The 19,735-nt window shown below is 38.7% G+C and overlaps 1 protein-coding gene and 1 non-coding gene across 2 annotated transcripts in view; one reads left to right on the top strand and one right to left on the bottom strand.

Annotated features, from left to right (window-relative positions):
- Positions 1 to 19,735, bottom strand: part of LOC103696405 (probable 3-deoxy-D-manno-octulosonic acid transferase, mitochondrial) — a 54,079-nt gene that overhangs the window by 15,816 nt on the left and 18,528 nt on the right.
- TRNAD-GUC lies at positions 14,076 to 14,149 on the top strand. Its single transcript has one exon. It is a non-coding gene; the product is annotated as a tRNA-Asp (tRNA).

The raw sequence follows: 19,735 nt of genomic DNA on the forward strand, positions 1-19,735 counted from the left end.
AACAAAATGTGCATGAGACTATATGGTGGATGGACTGTGAATGATTCATCTGCTAGCAAGCTCGTTAAAACCTCAATAAAGCAAGCAGATTGGAGGCACTTCAAATATCTAGAATGTATCATGAGGTATGATATTGATGAGGGTAGGCAACTGTTAGTAGATAGCTGGGGTGAATACATGCCAGCCAGTTTCTGTAGTTTGCAGGGATCTACATGCACTAACAGCAAATGCTTATCAAGCCTAGTCTTCATATGTATAGCAAATATCAAGAGCTTATCATAAAATTAAACTTCAAATAGTGATTGCAATGTACTGAAGCCTGCACATAAAACTATAATACATTATAAAGGAAAGAGTTTTTACATAAAACAATGTAAGGGCATCTCTAGTGCAAAAAGATAAGGATTTAGGCTGTGTTTGGGATTGCCATTGGTAGTAGTGTTTTTAGAAGTACAACTTTTGCTAGTAGAACTTTTAATAAGAAGTTATTTGCTGTTTGGTAACTACATTTCTAACATGCTATGGAACTTTATTAACTATTTGGTAACCAAATTAAAAATGTGCTTTTAGTATCAAAAATAATAATAAAAGACATTTCTTTTTCAAACCCTACTGCAGCTGCACAGACCCTTCTCACATGCCACAAATGCCCCACAAATAGGAAGAATCCTAGAACAAAATGAGAGGTCGCTAACCCGCTTCAAGGAGAGACATACTTGGCTGCATTGATCTCGGTAGCTACGCCACCCACTGAATTTAAAGAACCTAAAGGAGCATGAGTCATATATTCTGCCGAACGCCGTTCTTGCCAAGGTTGTATGTCTTTTTTCAGCCTACTCAAGTCCAAACCGTTGGGACCCCTTAGGGGTTCCAACTAGGAAGCATGAAGATCCCAAAAACACAGTTTCTCCAAAAATAACATCCCTGGTTGGGGAATGCATTAGATATTTACCTAAACCAGTAGGTCCTTGGGCGGATCCCACGTTAGCTCCAAGACGTTGGTCTCTAACTAGAAAGGTAAATGCTTGAGCTTGAGAAGCTTCTGGCCCGGTGGGTCCGTAAAACTCACTAGGATAAGCGGTATTATTGAACCATACGAAACAACAAGCGATGAAACCAAAAACAGATAAAGCACCTAAGCTATAAGACAAGTAAGCCTCTCCAGACCATACAAATGCACGGCGAGCCCATGCAAAGGGTTTGGTTAAGATATGCCAAATTCCACCAAGTATACAAATGGAACCTAACCATACGTGTCCTCCAATTATATCTTCTAAATCGTCCACACTAACAATCCAGCCTTCTCCCCCAAAAGGAGATTTTAGTAAATAACCAAATATAACACTTGGGCTAAGTGTTAAGTTGGTTATTTTTCTTACATCTCCCCCCCCAGGGGCCCAGGTATCATATACGCCCCCAAAATAAAGAGCCTTGAGTACTAGAAGAAAAGCACCTATACCTAACAAAATTAAGTGAATACCCAAAATTGTAGTTATTTTAATTCTATCTTTCCATACATAATCGAAAAATGAAAAAGATTCCTCAAGAGTCTCAGGTCTAAGAAGCGCATGATAAATACCACCAAAGCCTAAAACTATAGAGAAAATTAAGTGAAATATTCCAGATACAAAGTGTGGAAAAGTGTCTAGAAATCCCACCCCCCTCAGACCTACCACCCAACCTAAAGTAGATAGGTGCAGAAGTAAAATCAATCCTTATTCATACATGGGTTTCTTTGGTATAAAATAAGCCACTTCAAATATGTTCATTGCTCCAACCCAGAATACAATTAATCTAGCATGGGTTGCGTGAGCTCCAAGTAGTTTACTAGAAAAATTGATAAGTCTAGCATTCCCAACCCACCAAGTGAAACCAGTGGTTTCTTGGTCATGACCAGCTAAAACTAAAGTTGGGAGGACCTGTGCGGGCGTGTGTTTAGTCCCACATCGGTTATTCGCTGGGTAGATCTTGGGTACTTATACAGGATCAAGGAACCCAAACAATACCTTCCGGCTAGCCATTTTGGGTGAGATCCTGAGTTGTTACAAATGGTATCAGAGCGGACCCGGCCCATAACCTAGGGGATATTGCAGCACGGATCCATTGGAGCTGACCACGGCCCGATCGTGGTGTTTGTGATTAGATTTGAATGGATATGAACCCTTAGCCTGATGAGGACGTCAGGGCTTGAACGGAGGGAGTATGTGAGGACCTGTGCGGGCGTGTGTTTAGTCCCACATCGGTTATTTGCTAGGTAGATCTTGGGTATTTATACAGGATCAAGGAACCCAAATAGTACCTTCCGGCTAGCCATTTTGGGCGAGGTTCTGGGTTGTTACAAATGGTATCAGAGCGGACCCGGCCCATAACCTATGTGGACTAGGGGACACTGCAGTACGGATCTATTGGGGCTGACCACGGGCCAATCGTGGTGTTTGTGATTAGATTTGAATAGATATGAACCCTTAGCCTGACGAGGACGTCAGGGCTTGAACGGGGAGAGTATGTGAGGACCCGTGCGGGCGTGTGTTTAGTCCCACATCGGTTATTCGCTGGGTAGATCTTGGGTACTTATACAGGATCAAGGAACCCAAACAATACCTTCCGGCTAGCCATTTTGGGTGAGATCCTGAGTTGTTACAAATGGTATCAGAGCGGACCCGGCCCATAACCTATGTGGACTAGGGGATATTGCAGCACGGATCCATTGAAGCTGACCACGGGCCGAACGTGGTGTTTGTGATTAGATTTGAATAGATATGAACCCTTAGCCTGATGAGGACGTCAGGGCTTGAACGGGGGGAGTATGTGAGGACCCGTGCGGGCGTGTGTTTAGTCCCACATCGGTTATTTGCTAGGTAGATCTTGGGTATTTATACAGGATCAAGGAACCCAAATAGTAACTTCCGGCTAGCCATTTTGGGTGAGATCCTGAGTTGTTACAAAAAAAGAAAGAGCTCAGGGGCGCTGTGGTCATCCGATAATCAGACGGCCGTGATGCTTCCGGCATCACAGGATGCGTTGTCGTCCTCATTGCTCTCTTTTCCACTGATGGGGTGAGAGAGGATCGAACACTCGACCTTAGGACGACTTTTAAGGGGGAGAGAATGTGAGATACTGGGCTGAAGCCGGCAGCCCCAACCGACTTCAACCCAACACCCCTTTTGGAAGGGGCAGAACAGGGGATCGCAGACGCGATCCCCTCCGACATCTCCGGGCACAAGGACGCCGCTACACCGCGGAGGCACCACGGAGGGTCCGCGTCCACCCCGCGGCCGCAAGAGAGGCCATTGATCTCGCCCCACCGCCGTGAAAATCGCGGCGGGGAGCCGTTGAAATGGGGCGATAAAACCCCTATCTTCCTCTTTGTAAGAGCACCTCTGAGCCCTCCTCCCTCTCATCCGTCTCCTCCGCTTCCTCTCCCTTCTTCCTCTTCCTCTCCTCCCTCTGTTCTTGCCTCCCAAGTGACCGGCGAGCTCTCCCGGCCGAGTACCGTCCGAATCCCCTCACGGCCTTCCCCGGTTTCTGGATCTACCTCCTCTTCGGATAGCACCGCCGCCACCGCCGCTTGACCACCGGATCGAGCACCGTCGGCCGAGATCTTCCTCCCACTGCCTCTGCCACCACCGGTAAGCCCTCTCTTGCCTTGATTCCATGCCAAATAGCATGTTTTTTCTCCTCTGCATCGGCCCACACCGAGACCATTCTCGGTTCTTCCTCAACGCCGGCCGCCGCAGCAGCCACCGGCTGCCACCATGGCCGGCTGACCGTCGACTGGACGACGGCCTCCGACCACCCAGGCCGGCCACCCCGCCGGCCCTCTCTCTCTCTCTTCCGTCTCTCCTTCCCCTGTCTGTGGCGGGGGGTTTTGGGGAAGGAGGCCCATCACGGGCCAAACTGGGCCCGTTGGGCCCTATCCATTGCAGGCCCAACTTGGGCCCAGTCCAGTCCGGTTGGGCCCAGTTGGGCAGTACCTTTGTGGGCCCAACTTGGGCCCAGTTCAGACCCAAAACCCGAAACCCGAAACCCAAAACCCGAAACCCGAAATCCGAAATCCAGAATCCGAAATCCGAAACCCAGTTCAGACCCGAAATTCGAAATCCGGAATCCGAAACTTGAAACCCAGAATCCGAAATCCGAACCCGTTTGGCCAATAAATGAAATTTTACAGTTAAGCCCTTGATAGTATACTATTGCACAAAAGAGCCTTCTGTAATTTATGTTTGATCCCTAAGAAAGATTTATTACATAAAGGTCTCCAACTATATTTATTTAGTCCATTCAAGCTTTATAGAATAGTTTACTGTAATTAAGTATTAGTCCCTGCAATAAATTTTATTGCATAAATGAACCAATTAGAAGCCAACCTTGGGGGCCCTATTTAGCTGGGTCTATGCGGGCCCATTGGGCCGTGTTCGATATGGGTCCTATTGGGCCATGCCCATTATGGGCCAACTCTGGGCCCTGTTGGGCTGTGTCCAATAGAATTATTTTTGGATTTTGCTTAGTTCTGAAATTAACAAAGAATTAATTAAATTTAAACAGATGAACCTGATCCGCCTATCTGAAGCAGGGGTTAAGCGAGAAGAGGTAAGTAACTTAATGCTTCAAAGTGCATTTCTCCAAATTATTTGGTAAAGTAATTTATTACTGGATTAAATTTTGAAATATGTTTTGTGTTTAGTAAAATGGGTCTGGCATATTAAATTTTATTTGAAAATTTTATTATATGCTCTGAATTCCGTGAAACATGCCTGTACAGTTTATGAAATCTATTTTTATATTTATGCATTCTCAGCATGGCTATGATCTGTTCTGTTCTGTTCTGGCCCCGCCAATGGGGATTATACGTTGCACCTGTCGACTTGTAATCTGTGAGGAACCGGTTTCGACACCGCGCCACCGGTGATTAGAATAGTGGTTTCTGGACACCGTTTCCACCGGTGACTGACAATAGTGGTTTCTGGCACTCTGTGCAACCCATGCCACTGGGTTACGTGGCCGTAGCCTATCATGTTGAGATTCTGATATCATATTTTTGGAAAAATGATAATAAGTTTTGAAAACAACAAAACGATGTTATTTATGATTTATTCCAGACATTATTCTGTATTTTGATCTGATATGCTCTGACCCCACTCTGGGGTATTTTGTTGCTTACTGGGCTAGTGTAGCTCATTATTCTATTTTCTTCATTTTTCAGATCCAGAGGCTTGATCGCACGGGATTGGGGAGTACGTTAGATTTTCCGACGATTCCTTCAGTTATTAGTCCTTTAGTTAGATTGATGAAAGTATGACTTACGTAAGCATTTGTTATTTGAAATTTTGTAAAACCGCTTTTGAACAATTTAAATAATTATGTCAGTTTTGAATATTTGTATCTGCTTTGATATGATCCGATGCCTTGCACGCCTGTGCCCACCGTACGGGCGTGCGGCGTCTGCCGTGCCTCGGGCTCGGGGCGTGACAGATTTGGTGGTATCAGAGCTCAGGTTTCAGATTCCTAGGGATTGTGTTTGAAATAATTCTGATGGAGCTTAAGTTTTAGGATCTTTAGGATTCGTCGGAAAGTTTGAGAGATGGGTGGACATTAGGCCATTAGACGAAGATATTTATTTGCTTTTGCTATTGATAAATTTATATTATTTTATCAGAATTTTGAAATGCTAAAATTAAAATGCAACCTAATTATGGCTGTAACCAAAGTGTGAATAAGTTATTCTGAGAGTTTTCTTGGTAGAGCAATTTGTATTTCAATGATTAATTAGATTTTGACTAAATTAAGTGAAGGAATATTAATCATGAGATATTATCGTGCAATGTAATTATTTGGAAAGTTTAACTTGATATCAGGCACTGTGGATATTGCTTCTAGTTGAAGTTAATTATTTTGGTAGCAATTTAAGATTCATCTATAAAAAGATGTTTAAAGCTTGGACTAGAAAATATTCATTGAAATCTGTATGTGGATCATGCATGGAGCTCGTATAAAGAAGGAAAATATACTTGGGGATGAGACTTAAGAGTTCTTATTTGGCTCTACTTGAGACTTGAAACAATTAAGATTGATATTTTGATGGAAAGTCAATTAGTAAATCTTGAGAATATTGGTGGATTAAAATGTTTTTGGGTTGGTCGAAAATAGGACTTGTTTGATTTGGAAAAGTTCTTGATGCTTTTCCTTGTTAAAAATAATATAAAAAAAGATTATTGGAAAGTATAATACTTTTGATTTTGATCGATATGGATATCATTGTGTTATTAGTAGATTCTCTAAGTCTAGTAGATTTACAAGATCCCGAAATGTTTGCAGTACTGCAAATAAAAATATTTTACTTATTTAAGGAGTTGATCTCAATGTAAAATCATAGAGCTTATATCTTGGTGGAATTTCTTGTAAATCTTTGAACCATATTATTAGATTCTTGTGAGTTAAAAATTTATAAATCAAGGCCATAAGTTGATTGTGGATTTTGTATCACCATATGAGAAATGCAAGTGGGATTTCATGAGAGGCCAAATGAGTTTAGCCTAAAAGAAAAGATTCAGGATGATTGAGTAAGCTCCTGAGTAAGTTAATCTAGAATCTTTTAATCGAAGCTTGGAATAAATATCAACTTGTATAATGGAATTGTCAAGGAAAACTAGAATTGGCTTAGTTCAAATTTGGATCTAGAATATGATTACTTGATTGTATGATGGTACAAATACGACAACTATCTCAAGGGTTAATAATGACCTAGTGTACTTGGAAAGCAAGGATAAAATTTTGCTTGGATATTATTAAAAATAAAAATAAAAATGTTGATGATCTGGGATCATTAAGAAATTTTGGAGAATATTGATCAGAGTTGCGTAGCGAAAGTATGATGGATTGAGTCAATCTAAACTGGTCAAAAATATTGACTGTGTTTTGGTAACATGTTATTATGAAAGACTATGTTAATGAAAGATTTTGTTGATTCTCAGGTCAATCATGATATGATTATGTTATCCCTTGGATAGAATTTGCTATTTTTTGGGTATGCTAAGAAAATAATAATAATAATAATAATTTGAGCATATCTTGACTCGGGTTAGTTGATTGTTGACCAAATATGGTCTAATTTGTTAAGTATCTGAATAAACCATGCATTATTTGCTCCCATCTTATGATTCATGAGTTTAAGTTCAAAGCTTTGTGGCATATTGAATCATGGTATCAATACTTTGCCTTCTCAGACCTGCTTTTGTGATTTGATGCAAATCATTTTTGGGATAGACCGTTGCTAACTAATGATCATCAGTACATGTTCATTTTGTGAATTACATTCCTAGCCATATAATGATTTGACTTTAAGGTTGGTCATTATCCTTTGAGTGATCAGCACACTACCATGATAAGTGTATGAGAACTATTTGAAAGATGATAATTTCAATTCTATTATGAATCGATCCTGATCCGATCTCGAGTGAACATGCATCAAGATGATAATTTCAATCTGAGATTTTAGTTAGTCACTTATCTAGTGTTAATCTTGCGAGTTTATATGAAAGTTTTGATAATTGATTCAAAGTTATCTATCACACTGATTTTTAACGAGAAGAATACGATCCTGAATTTATATTACTCAATGGGCTGAGCATCTTTAAATTTGAAAGGCCTAGATCTCTCAAATTTCGAGGACGAAATTTTCTTAAGGGGGAGAGAATGTGAGATACTGGGCTGAAGCCGGCAGCCCCAGCCGACTTCAGCCCAACACCCCTTTTGGAAGGGGCAAAACAGGGGATCGCAGACGCGATCCCCTCCGACATCTCCAGGCACAAGGACGCCGCTACACCGCGGCAGCACCACGGAGGGTCCGCGTCCACCCCGCGGCCGCAAGAGAGGCCATTGATCTCGCCCCACCGCCGTGAAAATCGCGGCGGGGAGCCGTTGAAATGGGGCGATAAAACCCCTATCTTTCTCTTTGTAAGAGCACCTCCGAGCCCTCCTCCCTCTCATCCGTCTCCTCCGCTTCCTCTCCCTTCTTCCTCTTCCTCTCCTCCCTCTGTTCTTGCCTCCCAAGTGACCGGCGAGCTCTCCCGGCCGAGTACCGTCCGAATCCCCTCACGGCCTTCCCCGGTTTCTGGATCTACCTCCTCTTCGGATAGCACCGCCGCCACCGCCGCTTGACCACCGGATCGAGCACCGTCGGCCGAGATCTTCCTCCCACTGCCTCTGCCACCACCGGTAAGCCCTCTCTTGCCTTGATTCCATGCCAAATAGCATGTTTTTTCTCCTCTGCATCGGCCCACACCGAGACCATTCTCGGTTCTTCCTCAACGACGGCCGCCGCAGCAGCCACCGGCTGCCACCATGGCCGGCTGACCGTCGACTGGACGACGGCCTCCGACCACCCAGGCCGGCCACCCCGCCGGCCCTCTCTCTCTCTCTTCCGTCTCTCCTTCCCCTGTCTATGGCGGGGGGTTTTGGGGAAGGAGGCCCATCACGGGCCAAACTGGGCCCGTTGGGCCCTATCCATTGCAGGCCCAACTTGGGCCCAGTCCAGTCCGGTTGGGCCCAGTTGGGCAGTACCTTTGTGGGCCCAACTTGGGCCCAGTTCAGACCCAAAACCCGAAACCCGAAACCCAAAACCCGAAACCCGAAATCCGAAATCCGAAATCCGAAATCCGAAACCCAGTTCAGACCCGAAATTCGAAATCCGGAATCCGAAACTTGAAACCCAGAACCCGAAATCCGAACCCGTTTGGCCAATAAATGAAATTTTACAGTTAAGCCCTTGATAGTATACTATTAAACAAAAGAGCCTTCTGTAATTTATGTTTGATCCCTAAGAAAGATTTATTACATAAAGGTCTCCAACTATATTTATTTAGTCCATTCAAGCTTTATAGAATAGTATTCTGTAATTAAGTATTAGTCCCTGCAATAAATTTTATTGCATAAATGAACCAATTAGAAGCCAACCTTGGGGGCCCTATTTAGCTGGGTCTATGCGGGCCCATTGGGCCGTGTTCGATATGGGTCCTATTGGGCCATGCCCATTATGGGCCAACTCTGGGCCCTATTGGGCTGTGTCCAATAGAATTATTTTTGGATTTTGCTTAGTTCTGAAATTAACAAGGAATTAATTAAATTTAAACAGATGAACCTGATCCGCCTATCTGAAGCAGAGGTTAAGCGAGAAGAGGTAACTTAATGCTTCAAAGTGCATTTCTCCAAATTATTTGGTAAAGTAATTTATTACTGGATTAAATTTTGAAATATATTTTGTGTTCAGTAAAATGGGTCTGGCATATTAAATTTTATTTGAAAATTTTATTATATGCTCTGAATTCCGTGAAACATGCCTGTACAGTTTATGAAATCTATTTTTATATTTATGCATTCTCAGCATGGCTATGATCTGTTCTGTTCTGTTCTGGCCCCGCCAATGGGGATTATACGTTGGACCTGTCGACTTGTAATCTGTGAGGAACCGGTTTCGACACCGTGCCACCGGTGATTAGAATAGTGGTTTCTGGACACCGTTTCCACCGGTGACTAACAATAGTGGTTTCTGGCACTCTGTGCAACCCATGCCACTGGGTTACGTGGCCGAGCCTATCATGTTGAGATTCTGATATCATATTTTTGGAAAAATGATAATAAGTTTTGAAAACAACAAAACAATGTTATTTATGATTTATTCCAGACATTATCCTGTATTTTGATCTGATATGCTCTGACCCCACTCTGGGGTATTTTGTTGCTTACTGGGCTAGTGTAGCTCATTATTCTGTTTTCTTCATTTTTCAGATCCAGAGGCTTGATCGCACGGAATTGGGGAGTGCGTTAGATTTTTCGACGATTCCTTCAGTTATTAGTCCTTTAGTTAGATTGATGAAAGTATTTGACTTACGTAAGCATTTGTTATTTGAAATTTTGTAAAACCGCTTTTGAACAATTTAAATAATTATGTCAGTTTTGAATATTTGTATCTGCTTTGATATGATCCGATGCCTTGCACGCCTGTGCCCACCGTACGGGCGTGCGGCGTCTGCCACACCTCGGGCTCGGGGCGTGACAAAAGTTCCATTAAAAAGCATTTCCACAGGGTAGAACCTCCTTAGGAAATATAAGGTTTTCATGAGGTTGATCCTAAGCAGCCATCCAAGAATGAATACCTCTGTTTAAGAGGATATTTTTGGTGTAGAAAGTCTCAAATTTAGGATCTTCCGCTGCACGAATTTCTTGAGAAATGAAGTCATAGGCACAGAGGTTCAAAGCTAGGCCGACTACCCCAAGAGAACTCATCCATAAACTAGTTACTGGTACAAAAAGCATAAAGAAATGTAACTAATGTTTATTGGAAAAAGCAACCCCAAAAATTTGGGCCAAAAGTGCTTAGTAATGACTATTGAATAAGTCTCTTCAGCTTGAGTTGGGTTAAAAGCAAGAAATGTATTTGCACGATCATCAATCTTCGAATAAAGTATTTACTATGATAGCACCATGAATAGCGCATAGTAGAGCGGCACCTAATACTCCGGCAACTCCCATCATATGAAATAGGTTCAATATCCAATTATGAAACCTTTGGAAGAAAAGGATGAATCGAAATATAGATGTTATGCCAAAACTAGAAAAAGAACCAACCAGATTGGCCCAGTGGATAAATCAAGAAAATAGAAACAAAAATAGAAATTGGAGCAGAGAATGTGATTACATTATAAGGTCAACAAATGCACAACTCGAGTAAGTTTGAATTGACGTAACATAAAACGTATGAGTTCGAAAACAGCAACAAAAGTCCACAGCCTATCTAATTAACATGGAGTAAGGCCCTATTTGGGGGAGCTTTTGGAGGGCAAAAAAGCACTTTCTAGCCCTCCAAAAGCACTTTTGGATAAAAAAGGGTATTTAGTAAAAATTTCCAAAAGCTGTTTTAGCTTTTTCAGAAAGCTAAAAACAGCTTTTTGGGAGCTCCATTTTGAAGCTTTCCGAAAAGCTGTTTTGAGTTTTGTCGGAAAGCTGATTTTTTGACCAAAATATCAACAATAAAATATAACAATTACATGCTGTCCCTCTATAAATCTAAAAATCTGCTGGAGCCCTAACAAAGAACTTTAGCCGTGGATCAGACTCCCTTCCATGCAAGAAAAGGTATTCTTGTTTTCTATTATTATTTTATACCTTTATTATTGTATTATACTATAAATATAATATTATATTATATTATATCATAATACATTAATATGTTATGTTAAATAATTTAATATTATGTTATATTATGAAAAATTAATTTATGCTAATAATTATAATATTTTATATCTTTATTATTGTATTATACTATAGATATAATATTATATTATAATACATTAATATGTTATGTTAAATAATTTAATATTATGTTATATTATGAAAAATTAATATACGCTAATAATTATAATATTTTGTACCTTTATTCTTGTATTATACTATAAATATAATATTATATTACATTATATTATAATACATTGATATGTTATGTTAAATAATTTCATATTATATTAAATTATTATGCTATTGTATACAATATTATATTAATATATTATAATAATATTATATTATATTGCAGTAATATTATACTATATCATATATTTATATATTAATATATGTTATATTTTATTATGCTCTGTTGTATAATACTATGCAATGTCCTTTATGGTAATTTTGTCATACAAAAGTACTTTCTCGGTTTGTTTACCAAACACATGTTAAAGTGCCACAGTACTTTAAAAATATAGTTACCAAACAGCAAACAGCTTTTTATAAAAGCTCTACTTCCAACAGCTCTACTTTCAAAAGCTCGACTGTCAACAGCTCTTCCAAATAGGGCCAAAAATCCCCTTGTACTTGAGGACCTCATATAGCAACAAGAAATGAACTTAACTATTCGCAGGAGTGGAAACTGCAGCAGTCAAGAAATTGCAACATTCCAAATAGAAACTAGCCAATCCATAGGTACACCATGAAATTACAAAAGTTGTACCTATAAACCAACCTCCTAAAGCGAAATAAGCACAAGGAAAGAGCATCAGGCCAGACCAGCTTAGAAAGACGAAACGATCCCTCCATAACCAATCACCCATTATAAGAAATAAATCAATTCTCTTCTTTGGTAAGCCTACCAAGGGATATAGTCAGTGATCCTCCTATTCAATTACTTCAACCATTTTCGAACACCTCATATCATTTTCAAGGCATACGATAGTTCGATTATCTATGAATGATATCTCGCCCAATGCCCCTTAAAATGCATTTCGAAGATACAAATGTCTTTTTTTATTAGGCCACAAATTAACCTAGATAAATTGATGAGCTCGATACAATTGGTCCTTATTAATACTATATATAACCATTTGAACTCTGCATTGTTCTATGACTTATTCCAAAGTATATCTTTTAATGGAACAGGTCAAACAAAAAAAATCCCTATTTTTTCCTGCCCCTAAATTAAATAATAGTAGATTGAAAATAAAAGTCCCTTTCTCACATTCATTCTCTATTGCATTGGCGTAAAAACAACACAATATCTGATTGCTTGAAATTAGGGAAAGATATTGAAAAATCAATTTTCGAAATCAACTTTCATATGCAGCAAAAAAGAATAGCGATTTGCTCCCATGAAGTATCCAGTAACAAGAAAATTAAATCGAAAATATCGACAACTTGTCATGCATGATCTAAGGAAAAAAAAAAATCAATCCAGTTGTACAATTTAATATATATCAAATTTAAATATCAGAATAGCTGATATTCTCATCATTCAATGGGTCAAGTCCACTTACTTTTTATTGATTTATAATTTTATGGTGGGACTGATAAGAACAATGCAGAAGTAAGAATACTTTGGTTTGGTTATTAATAATAGGGATTGGATATCTACAACATTCTAGATTTTTTCTATTATATTCCAGGACCAAAATTTGAATAATGATACATGAATAGGATTACTATGTCACTACAGGGTAGACTACTCCTAATAAGTGCAGTTAGTTATTATGATAATGAATAAATGTTCAACTTTCTAACTATAACTCATAATAATCAGAACTCATTATAATGATGGTTACCTTTTTCTCTTTTTAGAGAAAAAAAAATCCCTATTCTTCGCTGCAAAACGAAGACTAAAGCTTGAGTTTAGTGGAAAAAGCTTTATCGGATTTGAACTGATGACATATGCCTTACCATGGCATTACTCTACCGTTGTGTTAAAAGGGCCCATTTTATTCAATTCACGAATTTTTCATTATGAGTCTAATGCATATATGTTTCCATATACATATATATCAGCATATATGTATCTATGTACATATATGCATAGGGGTTCATACAAGAACCTTCAAAGAAAAAATCTAATGCCCAACATAAAAATAGGAAAGACTCTTCGGATCTAATCATACTATTAGATTCTATTGACAATTTTAAAAAACTATTCAAAGTTGATAATACTACAATGATGATTATCATAGTATGATGATGGTCGGGTGGATATGCCACCATCGTCTAGTGGTTCATGGCATCTCTCTTTCAAGGAGGCAGAGGGGATTCAACTTCCCCTAGAAGTTGATCGTAGATTATCAATAAATCTAGAATTAAGTCTTTCTAGGTCGATGCCCGAGCAGTTAACAGGGATGGACAATAAATTCATTGATGGCATGTCTATGCTAATTCAAATCCAACTCCGCCCAATAATTCGTTGCTCCATGAATATGAAATAACCAATTTGTCTTCCAAAAATATAAATGCCTGATCCGCAAAAATGAAGAGAAAGAGTCAATTTTTTCTCCATCCATGTTTTTCTCATTATTTCTGATTTTCCTAACGATCTAGATTAATGATACCTAATCTTAATTATCATAAAAAAAGGTTCTTTCTCACATTGAAAAATTGATTATCCATTTTTTTGGCAATTAAATAACCACTAGTTACTAGTAATCTGTGTCGCTCTCACTATATTCCATATCCATGTGGATATTCAGTATATCATTCGTGTTTCTGTTACAACACAACGAATAGAATGTTCTTATAAAACTAGTAAGAATATGTATGCCATACACCTTGCTGGGATTGTAGTTCAATCGGTCAGAGCACCGCCCTGTCAAGGCGGAAGCTGCGGGTTCGAGCCCCGTCAGTCCCGAACTAGGATCCGATGAATTTATCAATTCATCTCTCCATTTTCTGTGAAAGGGGGGACAGGTAACAAGATCTAATCCCCAGCGGGGATCCTTATTTCTTTTGTTTTTCGTTTCGCATTTATTATCAGACAAGTACGGGAATTTAAATTTCTTTCACTAATACCGATTGATAAGGGGAGACATATGTAAGTTGGTACAATCGGTGGCATTACTATATTCAGTATTTTAATAGATACCATACTCGTCTGACTTTCTTTTTCAATTGTTCTTGAACGATGAAATGGAATAGAGTTCCCCTATTTTTACCGGGAGTACATACACAAATTGTATTCGTTTATTGTACGATACACAATGAACTTAACATAATTACCTCAACTTTGTTTGTGTATCCTCAATTACTAATTGGAAACAATCTATCTATTCTCATGCAAATTGCACACTGAATTTTTGATGTATGCGTTCTAGTCTCAATCCAAGAAAGAAGAAGAGATACTATACTAATAAAATAAAAGACCAAGCAACGCCCCTTTTTAGTAAATTTGTTGGAATATTAGATCTTTTCCACTTAACACCCGTCCTTTTTTCCATCTCACTTCTACTGTTTGGATCTGTGTGACCCATAGAATACCGGTCATATAATATCTCATAATTGTATGTATAAGTATAAGGAAAGAGAGTTGTTATGGAAAAGAAAAAAAGTGGAAAAAAGGATGAAAAATTCAATGGAATTCCTGATCCAATAAAGAATCCCATTTCGGATTTAGTATGGATAAAATAAAAGATTTTCTTATGTTATACTATTCAATTCTCGACGATGAATCGATTTGATAGATCAGATATTGTTATTCATAATATTGATCCGATTCAGTATCATCAGAATTCAATTCATCCCGTTGAATTGACAGGAGTAAAATTTCTTATCTCTATGGGATTAGATCCCGAGTTATTGCGAAGTAAAAAAAACAATGAGATTATGGAAGTAAATATTCTCGCATTTATTGCTACTGCACTGTTCATTCTAGTTCCTACTGCTTTTTTACTTATCATCTACGTAAAAACAGTCAGTCAAAATGATTAATTTAACTGAAACTTGGTTGGATTATTAGTTCTTATCAATGATTGAAGAAATAAAAGAAAGGGATTAAAACTCCAAGTTTTAAATGAAATTATTTGAGATAGTACCACTTTACACAAGCTACCGAATATATACCATGCCCGTACAACTGAAGAGACATCAAAACTTAGGGTAAGCTTCAAAATCCCAGAAATTCATGTCTGTATAGAAAAACCTTGTATTAAGACTTCATTTTTAGTCAAAAAACCTAAGACAGGGAGTTATCCTAGGAAATCCCTTTTTCTTCTTAATCAAACTATTCACCGTCACGGAGAAGGGCATTACAACCCAAATTGAAGGTAAACATGCAACATTTGAATTTTGTACTAAACCAGAAGAATCCTTCCTCAATCAGTTTAAATAAGCAATTGAGTATAAAGAAAGCTTTGTTAGCGAACTATCATATAAGATACAAAATGCTAGGACAGATAAAGCCCTATCTAATCCTAAATTCCAAGAAAAGGTGAAAATCTTGGAAAATCAGTTCAAAGATAGCATTTGTGCTGAACTACCCTCAGCCTTTTGGTACCGTAAAAAGCATCAAATAAGCCTACATTATGTCCATGAGTTTAATGAACAAAAACTTCCCACCAAGGCTAGGCCAATACAAATGAACAAAAGGCTTCTGAAAATATACAAAGAAGAAATCCAATCTTTGCTTGAAAAGAAATTAATCAGAAAAAGCTCCTCCCCATAGAGTTGTGTTGCATTCATGTTGAAAATGCAGCAGAAAAAGAAAGAGGAATCCCTAGGCTGGTAATCAACTATAAGCCTCTAAACAACATGTTGCGATGGATAAGATATCCAATTCCTAACTGTTGCCCAGATATGCAACCCAAGAGGGAGGGTGAATTGGGTTTTAAAATCTTTTTAGTAGAATGCAGCGGATTAATAGAGATTTCAGTTTGAAAGATATTAATGCTAAAGCAGTGAATGAATAATGGCAGGAATTAAAGAACAGAAGTGTAAAGAGACAAGCACATACAAACACAGAAAATTTATAATGGTTCGGTGTAACCCACACCTACATCTGCTCCCCAAGACTCTTGAAAATTTTACTATAATCTCCCTGATTACAGTGCGGTCGTTTTTCGAGCTCACAACCCAACTCCTTGTTTTCCGGAATCACAACGAACCCAGTCGGTTTTCACAGGATCACCAACCAAAACCTTAACCCATTTGTTTTCCGGGCTCACAAACAACCCAGTCGATTTTCACAGGTGCACCAACCAAAACCATTACACGTTTGTTTTCCGGGCTCACAAACAACCCAGGCGGTTTTCATAGGTTCACCAAACAAAATCTTTTTCTTTGTTGAATCCCATGATTCAACAACTTCCAATTCAGGTGTGGAAGAACCTTTACCAGTTTCAGAACAATTAAAATTGTTACAGCAGAATTAAAGCTAAGTAATAAATGTTGTAACAATGTAAATTAAGCTTCAAAATAAATGAAACAATAAATGTAAATCTGAAGCTTTGAAGATGGTCGTTGGCTGCAGCTGAAAGTCTTGATAGCACACTAGCAACTCTATGTTGAATATCCCAACTATTTTCTCACACAATGGTTTTTCTCTTTAAGCACTCTCGTGAGGATTTGATCTTTGGAAGCTTGAATTTTTGAGCCTTTGGATTTTCTCTCTTATTTTTCCTTGGTGTTTCTTTGAATTTATAGGCTACATACTGACCAGAAAGTACCAAATAGCCGTCACACCAAGAAACTATCCGTTGGCACCCAGCAAAAGTACTATTGAAAGTAACCATTAGAGCTATCGGGATAACAGAGGTTGGCTCTCCAGGTTCAGGGGTCGTCCCATGTACTGAGGGAGACGGCTCACTAAGCATAAGAGTCGGCTCTTCCTTCAATCCATATTAAATTCCTGCGCTAGCCCCAAAGGATCGATGCATGTAGATAACGAGTCGGCTCTTTAGAAGCAAGGGTCGGCTCATTCCTTCAGTTCATATAAAGTTTCTGCGCTTGCCTCAAGGGTCGACTCTTCAATGTCAGGGGTCGCCTCATGTAGATATTGGGTCGCCTCCTTAAACACAAGAGTTGGCTCATCTAGTTGGTCTCAGACGGTGATTCTTCTTTGTTTCTCTTGAACTACACAGGAGTCGACTCCTTAAACAAAAGGGTCGGCTCACTCAGTTTATAGACAGAATTTCCAGGATTCTTGATTTTGTTTTTCTTGATTCTTTGGAGTTTGTAGGTGCAATTTTCGTCTTGAAATTTAAACCTTCGCATTTAAGCCAACATCATTAGAGTACATATTTAACTCAATTATTTTTATGATCATCAAAATCCATCATTTAGGATTAACACTAACAAACAGGATCTCATAAGAAGGATTCATGGATTTTTGCTGCCAATTTGGATTCTTCTACCACACTAGATAGTATTGTATATTTTTATCATATAAATAGTATGATCATATAAATTTTATCATATAAAGTTGTATACAGATATGGTTTTATATAGATATAGATCAATTTACAATATGTACATCTAATACATATACATCGAAATAGCAGTCTAATTCTATTTCTTTTTTTTTTTCGCTACATCTACTTGTATGGGTTTCCAAAATAATCCAAGGCCAACTCTTCTAATTCCTCGGCTTCTCATAACTTATTAACTTAATATATAGATTTATATTAATCAAGGTCCGCCATACCGGTACCGGTCGGCGTACCGGTGGCCGCCCGGACCGGTACGGTACCGGCCCGGTCCGGTACGTACCGGCCGATACCGGTACGCGGTGGTTTCAAAAACCATAGCGCGAGGCGCTGTGGTTCTAAAAAAAAATCATATCGGTGCGAACCGGCCGGTTCGCACTGGTACGAGGCTGGTACCGGCCGGTACGGGCTCCGAACCGGCCGGTACGCACCCGTACCGGCCGGTTCGTCTAAAAAATCGGGAAATACCGATTTTTTAGTGGTTCCGGTACCGGTCTAGGACCGGACCGGTACGGGCCGGTACGGCATTCCATGATATTAATAATTAGATGTATATATAATTTATAGTTATTTATATATAATAAACTAAATATATATATAAGTATAAGTCCCGAGATCCATCGAAAAATCAATGGAGGAAAAATAGTATGGGTATGGGCATATATTAACTATATAAAATAAAAATAAAAATAAAAGAAAACAAAACCTAGGAATCTTTTTTTTTAGTTTCGCAAAACGATCAATTAAACGATTGATACAATTCGATCACTCAATCGATTATTCAATTAGTAGTACCCCTAGAGTCCACTTCTTCCCCATACTACGAGTGAGAGGGAAAATGTAAAGACGACCATTAAAGCAGCCCAGGTGAGACTTACTATATCCATGTGAATTATGTCTCCTATCTCTATGAAGGAATTATTTCATTATTGATTATTGATCAATAATCATAGTGGAATCAATGGTGCAGAGTCAAAAGAAAATAAGATTCTGACTTAAGGCTATTGATGAACTAATCCAATGAATCTACTCGTAACAAGTTCCTATATTATAAAATTTCTGGTAGAATCGGGAAGCATTAAGCACAAATATGATACACACACCTTTTATTTGGAAATAGCAAAGGAATGCTCCTAATGGAACATGTAGAAATAGTAAGACCTATTGTTTGTTACCTTTCTTTCATAAGCAAAAGACGTCAAAATATACCATCAAGATAGATAACCATCTATCAGATATCTCTATTTTATTTGATCTAAGACTTTCACTCTGTGAAAGAATGGAATGAATGGAATGGTAAGACACCACCACCACTATTAGTTCCAACGTCCATCGAACCGGTACCAGAACCCATACCGGTCAGCGGCCGATACGGTTTGGTACCGGTTTGGTACTGTACGGAGGCCGGTACAGGGAGGGCGTGCCGATTCCATACCAAAATGCCCCTTTTTTTTGAAGTTTTCAAGAATATTTAGTTGAACATTTTCAATAAGTTTAAGTCTAATTTGATGTTTTCTTAATATTTTTTGATGTTTCTATAATTTCAATTTAACCTAAATGATGCATCTTATTATTTTAAAATGATATAAATTATAAAATAATTGGTGAGATGTTGCATGCTACAAAGAACATAAAATATCATCCAATCAAGTAGTGACGTAAAAATTATAAAATAATACAATCAACTACATATATTTAAAGTACAACAGATATACTGATATCTAAAATTGGGTCGAGTGGTGATGGCTCTCGTAGATATCCAGATCATCAGCATAATCAAAGGGCACATCAACCCACCCTTCTAAACAAGCGACGTAGTATTGTACGTTTATCCCATAAGAAACGCGCGCCAAATATAAGCACTCTCGAATCTCTTGTTGAAGCTGTCATGTCTGATAATACGATTATAGAGAGGTCATCCAAATATACCGGCAGCAAAATTCGACTCGTGAAATGCTCCAAGCTGCATAGGATAGTAGCCACCAAAAGATAACTCAAAACACCCCATATCCATATCT

This window comes from Phoenix dactylifera, chromosome 9 (genome assembly GCF_009389715.1).
Source record: "Phoenix dactylifera cultivar Barhee BC4 chromosome 9, palm_55x_up_171113_PBpolish2nd_filt_p, whole genome shotgun sequence".
NCBI classification, from domain to species: Eukaryota; Viridiplantae; Streptophyta; class Magnoliopsida; order Arecales; family Arecaceae; genus Phoenix; species Phoenix dactylifera.